At 43.0% G+C, this 14,848-nt stretch overlaps 1 protein-coding gene across 1 annotated transcript in view; it reads right to left on the bottom strand.

Annotated features, from left to right (window-relative positions):
- Nucleotides 1–14,848, bottom strand: part of SYN3 (synapsin III) — a 196,978-nt gene that overhangs the window by 48,869 nt on the left and 133,261 nt on the right. The gene's annotated exons all lie outside the window — the stretch shown is intronic.

Raw genomic sequence — 14,848 nt, 5'->3', positions numbered from 1 at the left:
GTTAATGGAGTGAAGCCATGTTGGTTATCTCTGTGCCTGCTGTATTTTGACTCACAAGGTTTTAATGGATGAACAGAAGGCAAAGAAAGCCTCTGGTTCTCATACCATTCAGCAAACCTCCGGCTGGCACTGGCATTGTTTGGGAACCCTTGTGGGGATGAAAGCAAACTCTGTACAGATGTGGCCTCTTCTGAGACTGCCCTTTGAGGCCTGTTGATTCTCAGAACAAAAAGCACGTGAGGAGGTTGACTGGCAGGGGATTTCCATGGAGCGCTCTAAGTGAAATTATTTTAAACTGATCCTGCACCAAACAGGGATAATAATAGTCCTTGGGGGAAGGGGTTTCCAAAAGCACAAATGCTGCTCTGATCCTTTCTTTGTACAGAGCAAATTTTTCCATAACCTCGGTGGGGCACTGTGTGGAGATTCTCTGGGCTGATAGGCTCATGAAGCACATCATGAAGCAGGCCCACCAGTTTGGAGCAGGAAGATGTAGGGCTGGATGGATGTGGCAAAAAAACCCACATGTAGATGGCCTTTGCAGGGATAGGTTGGGTCTTTCTGTTCCCAGACCTTTCTTGGGAGTGAGCACGGGGCTGGCCTACATGGATCTGGCTGCTGCTGTGTATTTTTGGACCTCAGTCTCCACCTGTGAGAAGTTAATGGAGTGAAGCCATGTGGTTGGTTATCTCTGTGCCTGCTGCGAAGACACGCTCACAGGGTGCTAATGACAAATCCTGTCCTTTCTTCCTAAACCCTCACACCAGGAGTTTATGAGGCATGATATGCAAACCCTGCCCCATGGAAGGATTAACCAGCTCTCCGAAACTGGGAGTGGTAAACGGGATCCGTCCTGTGAATGCAAATCCCACTGTGAGTACAACCACTGATTAAACTGGGGCTGTGGATGGTAAAACTGTAACTGGGGCAGGAAATTTGATTGCATCCATCCATCCATCCAGCTGTCTGACTTAATGTGGCTGATGCTGTCCTGAGCTCATCACTGTGGCAGCACGGCATCGCACACGTAAGGCTTGGAGCTCCAGCCACACTGAGGGCAATGGGAGGCAGCTCATTCATTTTGATGAGGCCATACTTTCTTTTGCAATATCTGGTAAAGAATGTTTATCTCAAATTCCTCTCCTACCCTGAGGTATTTTCACTGTTTTATTGCTCAATGATGTAACTTTTAAGCAATCCATATGAAGATGGTCTTTCATGCCCAAAGCTGAGGCTGACTGAGAGCAGAGGGACAGCTGAGACACTGTGGCCATTCACCCAGCTTATGGTGCAAGATCCCAGGGGAACATGGACCAAAGCTGCCTTGAAGCGTCCCCACAGCAGGGAGAAGCAAGCTTTTTCAGGAATTTGGAGCAGTGCTGGGAAAGCTCAGAGAGAGGGGGAAGCTGCTGACCCCTTCCTCTCTCTGTCGTCTCTTCCCACACATCTGTGAGGTCTCAAATGAGGTCATTAAGGACAGGCTGTGACTCTTTCTTCTAGGGTGGCACATCTCAATGCCACACCAGCACTGGCCTAGGACCATGGACCTCATTTGCCCCAAAGTTTCCAGGCTGCCAAGTAATGCCAGGAGACACAAATTACTTCTATATGTGATTTCATTCTTTTATGCCATAAGCTAATTGCTTCCTTGTACCACAATATGTTCCAGCTGTCGGTCTTTATCTGTTTCTGGGTTTCTTCTGTCACTCTGGAGCATGGGCAATTTAGAAATGGTTCCCACATTTCCTCTTTTACTTCAAAAGAAACAAGAAACAAAACACTCAGGCAAAATCTGCCCACTCCTAAATGTACTTCTCTATGTGAGAGGATCCAAGATCAGATTTTCTAAAATATTACCTATCAAAAGGGTTACTCTGTATTTGTTGATGAAGAGCAGAGCTTCTTTGGTGATGCTGCACACATAGAAGTCCAGACAGAACTGGGACAAGCTGTGCAGTATGTGACAAAGACAGTGTTAATGTTTAACACGGTGAGACTCCTTGTGCAAGCTTACAAAGTCTGGCTTGGGAGGGAGAATAAGGACCCTTCATTTGTAAAATTTGGTGTAAACCTTCTGTGTCCCTACCAAAAGATGACATTAATTATATTGAATTCACATCTTTAGATCCAGTGGTCTGGTTGAGATGCGATTAGGTGGTACTCAGTACTGCATAGAGAGCCAGAGATCAGATTCTCAGAGCTACAAGCAATCCATGTGAGAAAGGGATTAAACAGGTTCTTCTTCTCCAAGTACAGCCTTAAAATATTTCCCAACACCCAAGATTATTTTCAATGTGATTTCAAGATATAAAGTAGTATATCAGTTTTAATATTTTTCAACTGCAAATATGTTATGAAGGGGAGAGAAGATGTATAAGGAATTGCCCAGAGAGGTGGGTGAACTTGGCAGTGCAATTCAAAGCTGACCTTTTCAAAGTATTAATCACTGGCTAAGCTAACATCTGGCTTGTAACTTCAACAGAAGACAGGATGCTGAGTTTATGGAAAGAGTGAGCGGGAACTCTTCAGTGAATCAGTAGGAAGACAGAAATGGCTGTATGGAATAGGTGTGAATTGTTAGGGAGCTGCCTAAATGGGATGAAGCAGAGGCTATTTGCTTTAATTCAGTGTGAGTGTTGCAGGAGGCTGATGCCCATGGATGCCCTGATCCTTGGTTCCTACTACTCTCCTTTGCTTGCAGCTTATTGATGGGAACCAGCGACATGAAGAATTAAATAGCCAGGTCCAAACAGAACCAGCTCTGAACCTCAGTGACCTCTAATTCAGCCTCCTTAGTTTGGTCTGTCTTGGGAGTGCCAGCTGGTGGCCAGAACTTTCCAAGCAATAGCCAGCAAGAGAGGTCTGTGTTGTTCATGAGCATGGTGAGTTGCATCATGCAGCTTAAAATGCAGTGGGCAAATATATACAGTAATTAGGAGTGTAGATTTAAACTGTGCAGGAAATTTTTGTAAAGGGATGGTGTTTATAGTGACTTCAGATGACATTAAGAATTATAGGTGCTACTGCAATTCCTCACCAGTTCCTCTATGTGAACACGACCACAAGAGTCAGCAGAGAATGGATACTTTGGCTCTTTGGGTCATGCTTGGGACAGGGACTTTGCTTCCCAGGTTGGCTATGGGACGTGTGTCATTTAGTGGAAATCCATTTGGGGTGTGAGGCAAAAAGCCAGCATGTGTTCTGGCAGCAGTGGAGGGCTGGAACTCCTCTTTTTCTGTGAGATAGCAGCCCAAGCCCAGCTTGCCAGGCAGTCAAAGCACTGGCACTCAGAGCTCCCATTGTGAACCTCATGTTAGATGTGCCTCACATTTGCAAAGCATGGTACAATATATGTCAAGTGAAGAAAGGAGTTTCAGTGTGTAGGAGTGTGCCAGCACTGGGACTTTTTGCAGGTGGAAAGATCATAGGGCTGACCCTTTACACTGCTTGGGGAGACACAGGCAGCAAGAAGGGAGGAAGCCTCATAGATAGCATGGGCTTTTTCAAAGGTCTGTAGTGACTGCAGATGACAGTGAAATGCAGTCTGTCAGAGTGCTGTCAGGTGATAAAAGAAAAACATAATCCCATCATGCATTAGCCCCTGCTCACCCTCTTTACTGCAAATATAGCCCAGTTTCCCAGATCTGGAGAAATAAGGGCTTAGATCTAGGGTTCAATGGACTCAATCAGCTTGAGAAAATGATTCAGCTAAAGCCAGCACTGACTGCAAACAGAGGGCAGCTCCTCTGGTAACTGATGCTTCAGTGCTGCCAGCTTAGGGCTGAGACCTTCAATGCACTAGGCATTGTGCAAAACCAGAATGCAACAATCCAGGCAAAACACAACTGGTGAATAGACAGGAAAGCAGGTGAGTGCAGGTGTAGCGGGAAGATGGTCAGCACAAATGAGTATGCACCGCATTGTGACAGAAAATCGTCACTGCTCCTAAACACCTACCTGGCTAGTCAGAAGTAAATCCTGGGGATGCCCAGGAGTAGATCCTCCCAGTGTAAGCTATTCTGAGATTGATTACTTGGCAGGTGGAGATGTGAGAAAGCACCAGAGTGAAGCAGGTCCTTCAGCCATTCACATGACATGGAGTTTTCCCAGGCACACTGGCTAAGTGTGCTCAAGCCAGAGTTTCTGTGTTACCTAACCCACAAGTCTGGACCTGACCTGTAGTAACACTTCTGATGAGACTTCATACACTCCTTAGCTTAGATGAAGTCTAAGCATGAAATGAAAGAACGAAGCTCTTCTTGAAGTTGAGTTCTTAACTTCCAGAATAAAAGCCTAGGATTTGGAAACCCGAGATCAGCATGTTTACACTGATGAAAACTCAGTTTTGAGCATGGTCTGACAGAGCCCTGACATTGCCTGTCTGGGTGTGGTGGAAAGTATAGTTATTTTCAAATCCATGCGTTGGGAAGAACTTGCAGAGGGACTTTTTCTTGGAGACAAGATGACCTATTATCAATATATATGCTTATAAATTAGAGTATATTATGGTGAATATTGTGCAAAACACAACCCGATTCAAGCATTTATAGTCAAAACAGAGACAATGAAAGAGATTTATCTTCATTTGGGGAATGAAGAACTGAAGCACTGGGAGATTAATGAATCAAACAGGCAATCTGTGGCAGAGCCAAGAATAAAATCCAGATCCCACTGAAGCAACCTAACTAGGAACATCCTTCCCATTGAATAGTTTAATTAACACAAAATAAGCAGCAAGTCAACTCAACGTGTTTTAAATTTTACTTGTGTACTTCAGAGAACACAATAATTGCATTTTATGATCTAAAAATAAACAAACACATATGCTTGTTAGAAAAACAACAGGCACACAGGAAAAATAATTCTTCCTTCTATTATATTTGGTGTGGAGTCCTACATTAGGACTAAAATTGTTATGTGAAGGAAGAAGGCAAAGAACTCTCTCCTTCTGTGCTAGTTCATTAGAATTAAAAATAAGCCTTGTTTTAGGTTTGTGCTGAGTGCCAGGGCTCTGTGTAAACAGACAGTCAAAGGATGGATTCTTTAAGCACAGATTCCGTCAAATCCACCACATCCTCAGTCATCTCAGCAATCTGCAGAGGGGAAGAGGCAGAACTGAGAATTTGCTAGTACCTTTGCAATTTGAAAGGGTCCAAAGATGGAAAGAGTCTGGAAAGTACCTGAGCTCTCCCATATCCTGAAAGGGAAGATAAGAGCAGAAAGGGATACAATAGCAAATCCCAGTGAAGGGAAAGATGTCTTTCAAACTCAGCAACAAATCTGTCTAGTCTTTGAAGTTGGCTACACCAGGCTTCATTCCCAGACAGCAGGGTGAGCATTCCTCTCTAAAATTAAGCCCCTGGCAATTGCTTCCCCCAGGAATAGGCATGTAGTGAGTGCAGGAAAGCTACACGTGAGTGACAATAGGATTCAAATAGCAAGAAGAGACAGCAGAACTGATTTAGACCTCATGGGAACATTGACGGAGCCTTTTCTACGTGCAAAACACTTGCATTGAATTAAGCTAAATCAATACAAGCCAGCTGGAAAGTGATCAATGGGGGTGGCATTCCCAGGCAAACAAGAGATCATTTTGCAGGGGCTGCCTAGTGCCACGTAGCCCTGGCCAGCACAGATTCACTGGGAGGGTCAAAAGGCGGCAGCTCTTGTGGTAACCACTCTTGCAATGCATGACACAAGCACAGCCCGTGTCTGCAGCTACTCCCCTGCCACAGCACAGCCACATCACCAGCCTGACAGGGAGCACTGGGCCTGAGGCAGCTGCCCCTGGGGATGGCAGTGGAGCAGCTGGAGCCGGGTGCTGGGCTGGAAGGATGCTGTCCCTCCTTGCCAGCGCAGAGCACGTGCCGAACAACTGCAAGTCTGCCCAGAGCATGTTTTGTATGTAGATCAGCCTTCACTAACTTGGGCTCTCTTCTGCAACTCCTTTCCCACACTTAAAGTGAAACTAGAAAATTGGCAGATCTCTGGCTTTTGTCCATGGAGCTGAAAAGGCACAACTCTCTCTTGCTGTGACATTGCTGCCAATATGACACAAATCCTGCTTTGATTTTCACTGGGTGATTTTACACGAATTTTTTGTCTGTAAGGAATGTCAGGAAAATGTGAGTAATATTTGATGCACACAGATTATGTCTAAGATTGCATTTTGAAGCAGAGACTTGGCAAACTGGAACCTGGTGGCTGCATCCTTCCAGCTACTGCATCCATTCCAGCAGAAACTGCCCCTGTTGCACTCTGCTTTTCTTCCATGATTAAAGACTGAAGACATTTAAAGGTTATAGATAGATCCCTTTCTTGAGTCCAGGTTTGTGTTACTTAAGCTGAAGGGTTGGGAGTGAGAAAATTACTAAAGCAGGTTTCTGTCACACTTCTCAGCGTCATACTCATCTTGTCACCCAACATTAGACACGCATGAATCTCATTTTTATATCTGCAGCAGCCAGCCTGGACAAAGTTTAATATCAGTAGAGATCAGTTGAAGGTTTCAGAACCTGGTTTGTCCAAACCACCTGAGATACTTACCTCAGGCTGAGAATAGCTATTCCACAGTAATACCTGTATTCCTCCCCACTGATGACAGTGTCAGTGACCAGGTCAAATATATACCTTTACAGGATATATTGTGTGGATTTGGTTGAATGAAATTGATTTTGACTAATGCCCTGGTGCCCACAGGTAAAAAAAAAAACTAAGAAAATTCTCTGAATGGAAAAAAAATTCTCACCTTACTGGAGCTGATACTCTCTGGGTGTATGGAGGGTAACTTGAAAAATTTAAACAGGGCTTGTTGCCTGCCAGGAGACGTTGGGGTCCCTGGAAAAGGAGGAGCCAGGTTTGCTCTAAGATACTGGGAAGTGGTAACTGGAGTGACTGTGTGTGGAAGTGTGGACACTCTGTGTCCTTGTGGCCACTACTCAGTGATTACAGGAAATTATGCGTAGGTGACTCTTCAGGTGAATGCTTCTACATCACTCAGAGGTGGCTTTATTTTTGACAATAGCTGGTTCTGGATTACTGAATGCTTCAAGTAGTTTTGAAGGAAGCCTGATATATATGGCTCACCAGGATGCTGCAACACAGGAATTTGAAGAGTACTGGCTTCCATGTAAAAATGAACCATATGTCATTAAGCAGTAAGATAACCAGGGGTAAGGACAGCAGAACTTTGGATTGTCAGGGGTTTGAAAATCTAAACTCCTTGATCTTGAGAAGCTGACTCTTTAGGAAGACAGCAAACATGGCTGGAACTTGAGAAAAAGCAGCCAAATCTACTGGATGAGCCAGAGCTATTTTTTGGAAATGCCATTAAAATTTGCCAGCCAAAGGAAATGACCTAATTCAGACTAAAAGCTACACAATATGGACAGTACTCTCATGCCACAGAGGATGCCATTACAAGACAGCAGAGTGGCAGCAGAATGGAATATTGAGCATGAAGCTGCCTCACAAATCTGCACACAGATCTACAAACACCACAAGTCAGGACAAGGACATGTATTTGGAAAAACCTTCAAGGACCATGGTAATTTCTATCTCTGTCCAAGACACTGCCCAGCATGCACAAAGAGGACAATAGCACATGGCAGGCAACACTTCATGGGACCAGTGAGCAGTGTTGCAGATGATTAAAGCACTACCTGCTCAAAGGCAAAGGAAATGCCTCTGTCTTGAACATGACACTGCTACAAGCTGAAATGTTGCCAGAACAGGCATGTTAGCATATAAAACAAAACTACAGGCAATTGACCATAAACAAATGGAGCTTGGGACTTAGCGTGGTGAGCTAATTCCTATTAGAGTTGTGACTAAACTCATGGGCAATTAGCAAATTGGAAGAAGTACAATTTATAATCACACCAAGAGAAAATAATTACCCACGAATAAAAACATGCCACTCCCTTAATTTCATTAAAGAGGTAACTCACCAAACAGGCAGAAGATCAAAACAATTGAAAAATAATTTGAGGATATCTTCCAAGGGAAAGGGAACCTGTTAAGGCTTGTCACAATTACTGAAATCACAGGCCAGTCAAGTGAAAACTCCCATGGCATGGGAACAGTTGGTCAGCTGATGCAGTCTGGCATAAATTCCTTTATGTTGGAGAAATGAAGTATTTATTTCAGAGGCAGCCTTACTAGATAGCCATAAAGGTGATCATATCCATTTTTGCTAAGTCTACTCATGTGGCATAGTCAGTTGCTAACACAGCACTGCAGTTTTAGCAGATCTGAGTCTGTGATGAAACATTATGAGACTTTTTATTATTAGTCCAAATTTACACTCAGTACAACAGATTGGTAGGAAGCATTATTAAAATGAGAAACCACCCAGTGGGAAAGGGTAAGGATGTAAGGAAGTTAACTGTTACCTGCATTTAACATTGCTAAATTATAGGATTTTGCAGAAGATGAGTGGTTTGTCAGCTACACAGGTCTTCTTCATCAAAAATCTGAAGAGGTAAGAAGGCCTAAAGTGTTAGAAAGTGATCAAACTAAAGTCTAGCACATCTACAAAGAAACAGGTGAGGCAGAACAAACTTTTAAGGACTGAGGTCCTGGAACCATCCACTCCTTCATGAAAGCAAAGCAGATGATCTATTAAAAAAATGAATCTGGCATTCTATGTTTTTGTCGGAGAAGGTGCACAGGCAGAACTGTATTTTGAAAGCAGCAACTGCCTTGATGACAGGCCCATGTTATGCACTGATGGACTGAAAATCAGGCCCCAGTGAAATGCACCTCCTTCAGACATGATAGCTCTAAATAATTTCTGAACATGCACAGCACACTCAGGACTACTGTTTAGTGCCATTTAGTGAGGAAGTACTCCATTAGCTGGCATTCAGGATAAGCATCTCTTGAAGTCAAAATAATTTTGCAATTACTTAGAAACTGATTGTACTTTCATCACAATACTGATTTGCCAAAAGATCACATATCAGTCCAGTATAACTCGGGAAAAGCAAACTAAAAAGCACTTGAAATGCAAGGTTTCAGCAATTCACAATGGCTTATCTCTTTGTGAAAAAATGCCATCAAGACAGTATTTTCTAGTGGAAATGTCAAATGAAAATGGAGCACTTTAAACACTAGGAGAAGAATACATTTCCGTTAAATGCAGATTTTTTTCTTTATGAAAATGCACTAAAACAGTCAATCAACAATACTTTTTATGCAAAGTGGGACTTATGTGACATTGAAAATCACACAAAACTTGTAACTCTGTGATGACCTATCTGGTATCTTCTGCCATGCTTAAAGACTCTTGTGTTATGAGAAAAATGAAAAATCAACAGATCTAAGAGAAGCATGTATAAATATTCTGGGAATCTAAATGAAGCTAGTTACAACTATTAATAATTGGAAAGTTAATTAGACTGCTGAGGTAATTAGATATCTAAGGACCGTTTCTGTGGTCTGGCCTGAATGCTTTTGGGACAGAGGGGCAAAAGCAGTTTGCAGCTGTATTGGAAACAGCTGAAACAACTTTGTTTTATCACAGCACCATTTCCTAACTTCTAAACCCAATCCCCCTAAAAATCTCCTGTAAACCATAAAATGCCAACAATAAAAATAAAGAAAACAGAAAGGATGTCCTTAAAATAAAATAAAGAATTAACTTTCCTTCTGGTCTCCTCATAAGGTTCTCCTATCCCAATAAGGGAATAGTGACATTGGTTCAAGGTGTCATCCCCTGAATGTCTGAGTCATTCGGCTGCACAGAAGGGAAGGGAAAGGGAAAGCATTTAGAATAGGTCTCCAGGGCTTTAGCCCACTGAATTCCTCCCCAACACACAATCTCTGGAAGAAGTGGAGGAACCCCTTGAGCAGGAAGTGATTCAGAAACATACGATGGTCTGTTTGCAGTGACTCACAGCACATCAATAGCAGAATTGTCCAGAGACCTATAGAATGTCAGGACTCTTTTTATACCATTGTGCAAGCACAAGTACCAAGAAACATACGTTTCCTATCATTCAGCCCAGCTTTATGCTAGACTAATACATAATAATCTCTCGTGCTTGAAAACACTCCTGGGCTTGCATAGATGTGGTCAGCATATTATTATTACTATTAGCATCATCATCATCGCCACATATGTTTCTGTTGAAGATTGCATAGATGCAATTACAATTTGTTCTTTGTTTCCATCAGACAGCACTGTGTCAATATATACACTGTGGATGGTATGTATGTTTAACACTGTCCTCTACAAGCAGGTTTCATGGACACATGGCATTGCCTGATGTGTCTGTGGCTGATTACAACTTACTGTAAGATACTGGTTTACCTTTTGAAAAATTCTTCCTTCTGGTGACCATTCAGCATGGAATATTCCATCCTGAGTGCTTCCCTTAAGAATAATAGATGGAATATTTCAAGGAAACCAGAAGGCTTAATAGACATAAACTCAGACACACATAAACAAAAGAAGAGTTGGTTTGCCCATAGTGAAGAATATCTGTGACTGCCACCTTGTGAATCTGAGAACTTCAGCTATGAAAAGAGCCAATGAAGGGTAGGAGTCCCAGAATTTTTTAATAATTATAAAAATTTTTCTTCATGTCACTGTCACTTTGGTCAAGTTTCAAACTTCTGGTACCTGCAGTTAGCACCTGCCAAACACAGTCCTGCCAAAGACCTACCCCAAGTGTATCAAAACATCTCCCTGTGCTAAGCAGGTTTCTGAAGTACAGAGGCTCACAGAGATCTTCCCCTGCATTACACGTGCTGCAGCTACTGAACTGAAGCAAGGCAGTCTGTGGGTGTGGAAACATGAACAAATAAATGTAGGGAAGAATATTACTTTGTGTGAACTGATACATAACAATTATCCCTGTTCATTCTTACCCTGCATAAAATGGGGTAATTCACAGCAATTTACCTTTCAATAAAAGGCAAGTAAACTGCCCTGCATTTACAGCATGGTGAGAGCTGTCAGCAGACAGACACCAGTTTGTGGTCACGAGGAGCTGATGGGATGTGCTACTGCATGGGACGTTTCTGCACCTCTGTCCCTTTCTTTGGGACGTGTGGGGCCTGCCACACTCCCTGTGCTGGGCTAACATCGGGGCCACTGGGAATGCCATGGTTTAAACACAGGAAAAACAAGAATCAGCTCTGGGAAGGAGTGGTTTTGTCCAGGGAACAGTGAAAAGTCAGCTGATGACACTGGGATTAAAGACTGCTATGAAGGAGGAAACTAGATGTAAAGTTTGGCCATGCCATGCGAGAATAAGAATGGGACACAAGAGCAGAATATATGGGGATCAGTGGGACAAAGAGTCCATAAGGAAAGACAGCAGAGATGTGATCTGGTGTGCAGTGATAAGGAAGGCAAGGAGTAGCTGGGCAAGGAATTATGGACCAAAGGAGAGCAAGGTCTTGACAAGGATTTTATGGAAGGCAGGTATCTCACAGGGATCAAGGGGCAAACAGAAAACTGGGATGGGCTGGGGAGAGTTGGAAACAAAGGGGTGCACTGTGAATGAACAGATATCTGGGAAGAGAGTCTCAGTGAAGAAACAAGAAGGTAGGCAGAGTCAGAGAGGGGAGGGAGCATGGATAGAGAGCCAGGGATAAAGGCACTGGATGTGTCAGCCAAGGCCAGTGGCACTGGTGACAAATATTAGGACTTAGTGGGCACCATGTTTATGACAGGGAAGAATAAGACAGATATTAAAACCAACTACATGAGGAGAATGGGGCTTACCTAAAGACCAGCATCAGAGAGACCCAGAATGTAGATACAGATGAACTCAAGGGAAGAGGGAAGGAAAGCCTGTCTCCAGTGTGACCTTTTCTCTTCAGAGTCCAGAGCGGATTTTAAATGTCCTGATTGTTACTAGTTCTCTGCCAGCAGAAAATATTTGCAAAGATGTCCTTATGGCCACAGGTGATGAATGCAAACACATGCCTGCTCTTCATGAAGTTCAGGTCAAAGTGCCAACCTTGGTGAGTCATGCATGTACCAATATACAGCTGCCAGAGGTATTTTTTTTTCCAGTGTGATTTGTGGTAAGCCTAGGGATTGCCATGCCCATACATTACATGAAAAGAACCTTATTAAGGTCAAAAAGTTAAGCACCCAAACTTTAGGAAATACAAACTTCGTTTTCCTTCCTTGTACATAAGCTTTATGAATCAGCATTTAATTACGTGACTGTGAGCTATTTTTTCCACAGGTCCCCTTCAGAAGGGTCCACCAGGTAGACCTGTTCTGAGGCTAAATCTGGACTTAAGGAAGAGGTTGTTTGCAGGACCCCTGCTTCATTTCTTCCAGAAGTCAGAAAATGCATAATTATGTGTCAGGGAGTAGCAGATTAAGAAAGGGCACTCTGATCATTTAGGCAGCTGAAAAACACCTCAGGGAATTGAATTCTGTCCCTAAGTGTGCCAAACAGTCCAAATAAAATTCTGAGAAAATCCTTTAAATCACAGTTCTCTGTAGAAATTAATGTTCTATCTCTCAATTTTTTACTTCCTTAGTTTTGGACACAGAAAACTAACTTGAAAATTTTTCAGTCCTGCTGTAATGAACTCCAGAGAGTGACACCTTGGACTCGTGTTTGTTGTGGAAAGGAAGAACTGACTTCTTAAACTTTTCAAACTTTTTAAAATATGACTGGAAAACAGGTTACAAATATGTTCCTGTGGAATAAATACCAAATGTAAAAAGAATCTAAAATTCAGTGGAGAAAAGTAAAGTAAGCACCTGTATCTGTGAGACAAAGCTAGGCAGATTCATATGAGGAATTTGGCATAAAGCTTTACCAGTGAAAATAATTAATCATCACTCCAAAATCAAACCAAGAAAATCATCAGCTCTTTATCTCTTTAGGTCTTCAAATCGTGACTAACTGCCTTCCTAGCTACTTGCTTTATTCCTTGGATAATCCTGAAGTATTTGACTAATTACAGGATAACTTAATTAAATTATATATTGGTCTGTAAAACAGAGGAAGTCAGACTCTGTGGCCTAACAACCCTTATCTTTACTAATCCAAATGCCAGGTAGTCATTGTTGCATCTGAAGTCAGTTGAAACTTCTCTATGATTACATAAAAATCTAAATAGTGCTACACAGACAAAAACCCCCAAAATCTCAGATATCTCACTTAAGATACTTAAATACAGTACTTTTGAATGTAATCCCTTGCTAGGTCAAATTTACACCTATATGATGAGTCTGAAAATCTCCCCTTAGCTGGAAGGTAATCTTTGAATGTGCATTGTTTATTATTTATGAAACTTCAGCAATGAGAACCACTGAAATGCTCATGGGTAAAAGAATAATTCACTCCTTAGGACAGCATATGAATAGTGTCAGAACAGTGGACCAAAACCTATGAGGGGGTAACAGGTCATTCAGTCAGAACTGGGTGTTAAATGATGCAGAGAATTTGTGGAAAAAAGTCAGTATGTGATCAGTAATCAAGGACTTATGCACAGATAAAGGAAACAAAGAAAATTGCTTCAATCAACCCTGATAACGGAATTTCCTAAGATATCTACAGTTTTCAGCCTGATGTTCCTTAGCTTATTGTCTGACACACAAAATAAAATGAAGTTTCAGCTGAGCCCTGAGCACACTAATGACCCTCACTAATAGCCCTGAGACCCCTCACCTGGAGCTCACACCCATGAGCCCAGGAGCTCCATCTAAGCTCAGCCCTGGGCATTCCTTGCTTGCTTGATCCATATTGGAGGAGTGCTGGTCTCTTGTGGCCCTACTCCTGTCTGGTTATCAAGTCAGTTGAACTGGATCTAAACCTATGGATTAACTTCATGACTTCATTTTTATTTTTATTTTTTTGTCACTGTGGACCTGTCTGGTGGGCACTGGATCTAATCCTTTCCCCTGACTTTGTGACTTGGCCTCAGAACCTATCCCATCACCATTATACAGAATTTTGACCTGAATTTTTGGTTGGGCCTGGCCATCATCTCTGGGTTTGTCTGGCTCGCCTCTGGCAATGTGGGCTGAGACCTGGCTAGTAAGGCTCCCTCTTGGCTCCTGCCTCGCCTTCCTTTAAGGAGCAGCCCTGCTCTTGCTGCTCCCTGACAGATATATCCTGGTGTTCGGGTGCTCTGAGGGAGCAGCTGCCTTGCCATTTGGAGCAAGAAAGCAACATTACCGTTCTGAGAGGGAGGGAGAACTCTCCAGCCAAACATATCTAATTTAATTTTTTAGCCATAACAAAAGCGTGGTGACTGGTAGCTGTGTGTTCTGCGCGACTAAGTGCGTGCACCCAGAGCTGCAGTCTGACTGTAAGATGACATCAGGTTAAGCAGCATGCCAGCAGCCTCTCAGTCATCTTTCCTATTGCTTGCCAAGAGCTGTTGATGCTTCCCAAAACATGTGGTAAGAGAAGCCTCATGTGTGTTTACATTCAAGGCAGGATGAAGGCCTGGCCCTGACCAGACTGCCACAGTGCACTCCAGAGTCTGAGTCAAAACAATGCTGCTTTGACAGAGGCTGCTCTCTGACAGAGGCTCCTCAAGAGCTGGGCGAGGCTGTTTCCCAGCGTGTTCCTCTGCTGTATCTGTTTATCTTCCGTGACATTCCTTTATGTGAGAAATCAAGTGTGGGACAAAAAGGATTGTCCTGGGAATGACGGAAGTAAGGTCTCATGCTCGAAGCCAGCCTTGGTGAGTGGTTTCCAAAAGCTGGCACAAGCACGGAAGCTGTGTATGAGCTCTGTGAAAAGCTTATCTGTGTGTGTCCTCTGCCTGTTTCCCAGCAAGTAAATATCATGTACTGTAACCACCCTTGTAGCCATGCATGACAGAGATTTACAGGAAGGTGTTTACTTTCCTTTAC

The sequence above is a fragment of the Passer montanus genome, unplaced genomic scaffold, assembly GCF_014805655.1.
Source record: "Passer montanus isolate IOZ18808 unplaced genomic scaffold, ASM1480565v1 scaffold55, whole genome shotgun sequence".
Classification (NCBI taxonomy): domain Eukaryota; kingdom Metazoa; phylum Chordata; class Aves; order Passeriformes; family Passeridae; genus Passer; species Passer montanus.
The sequence above is the reverse complement of the archived record's forward strand: the minus strand, read 5'-3'. Positions and strand labels throughout refer to the sequence as shown.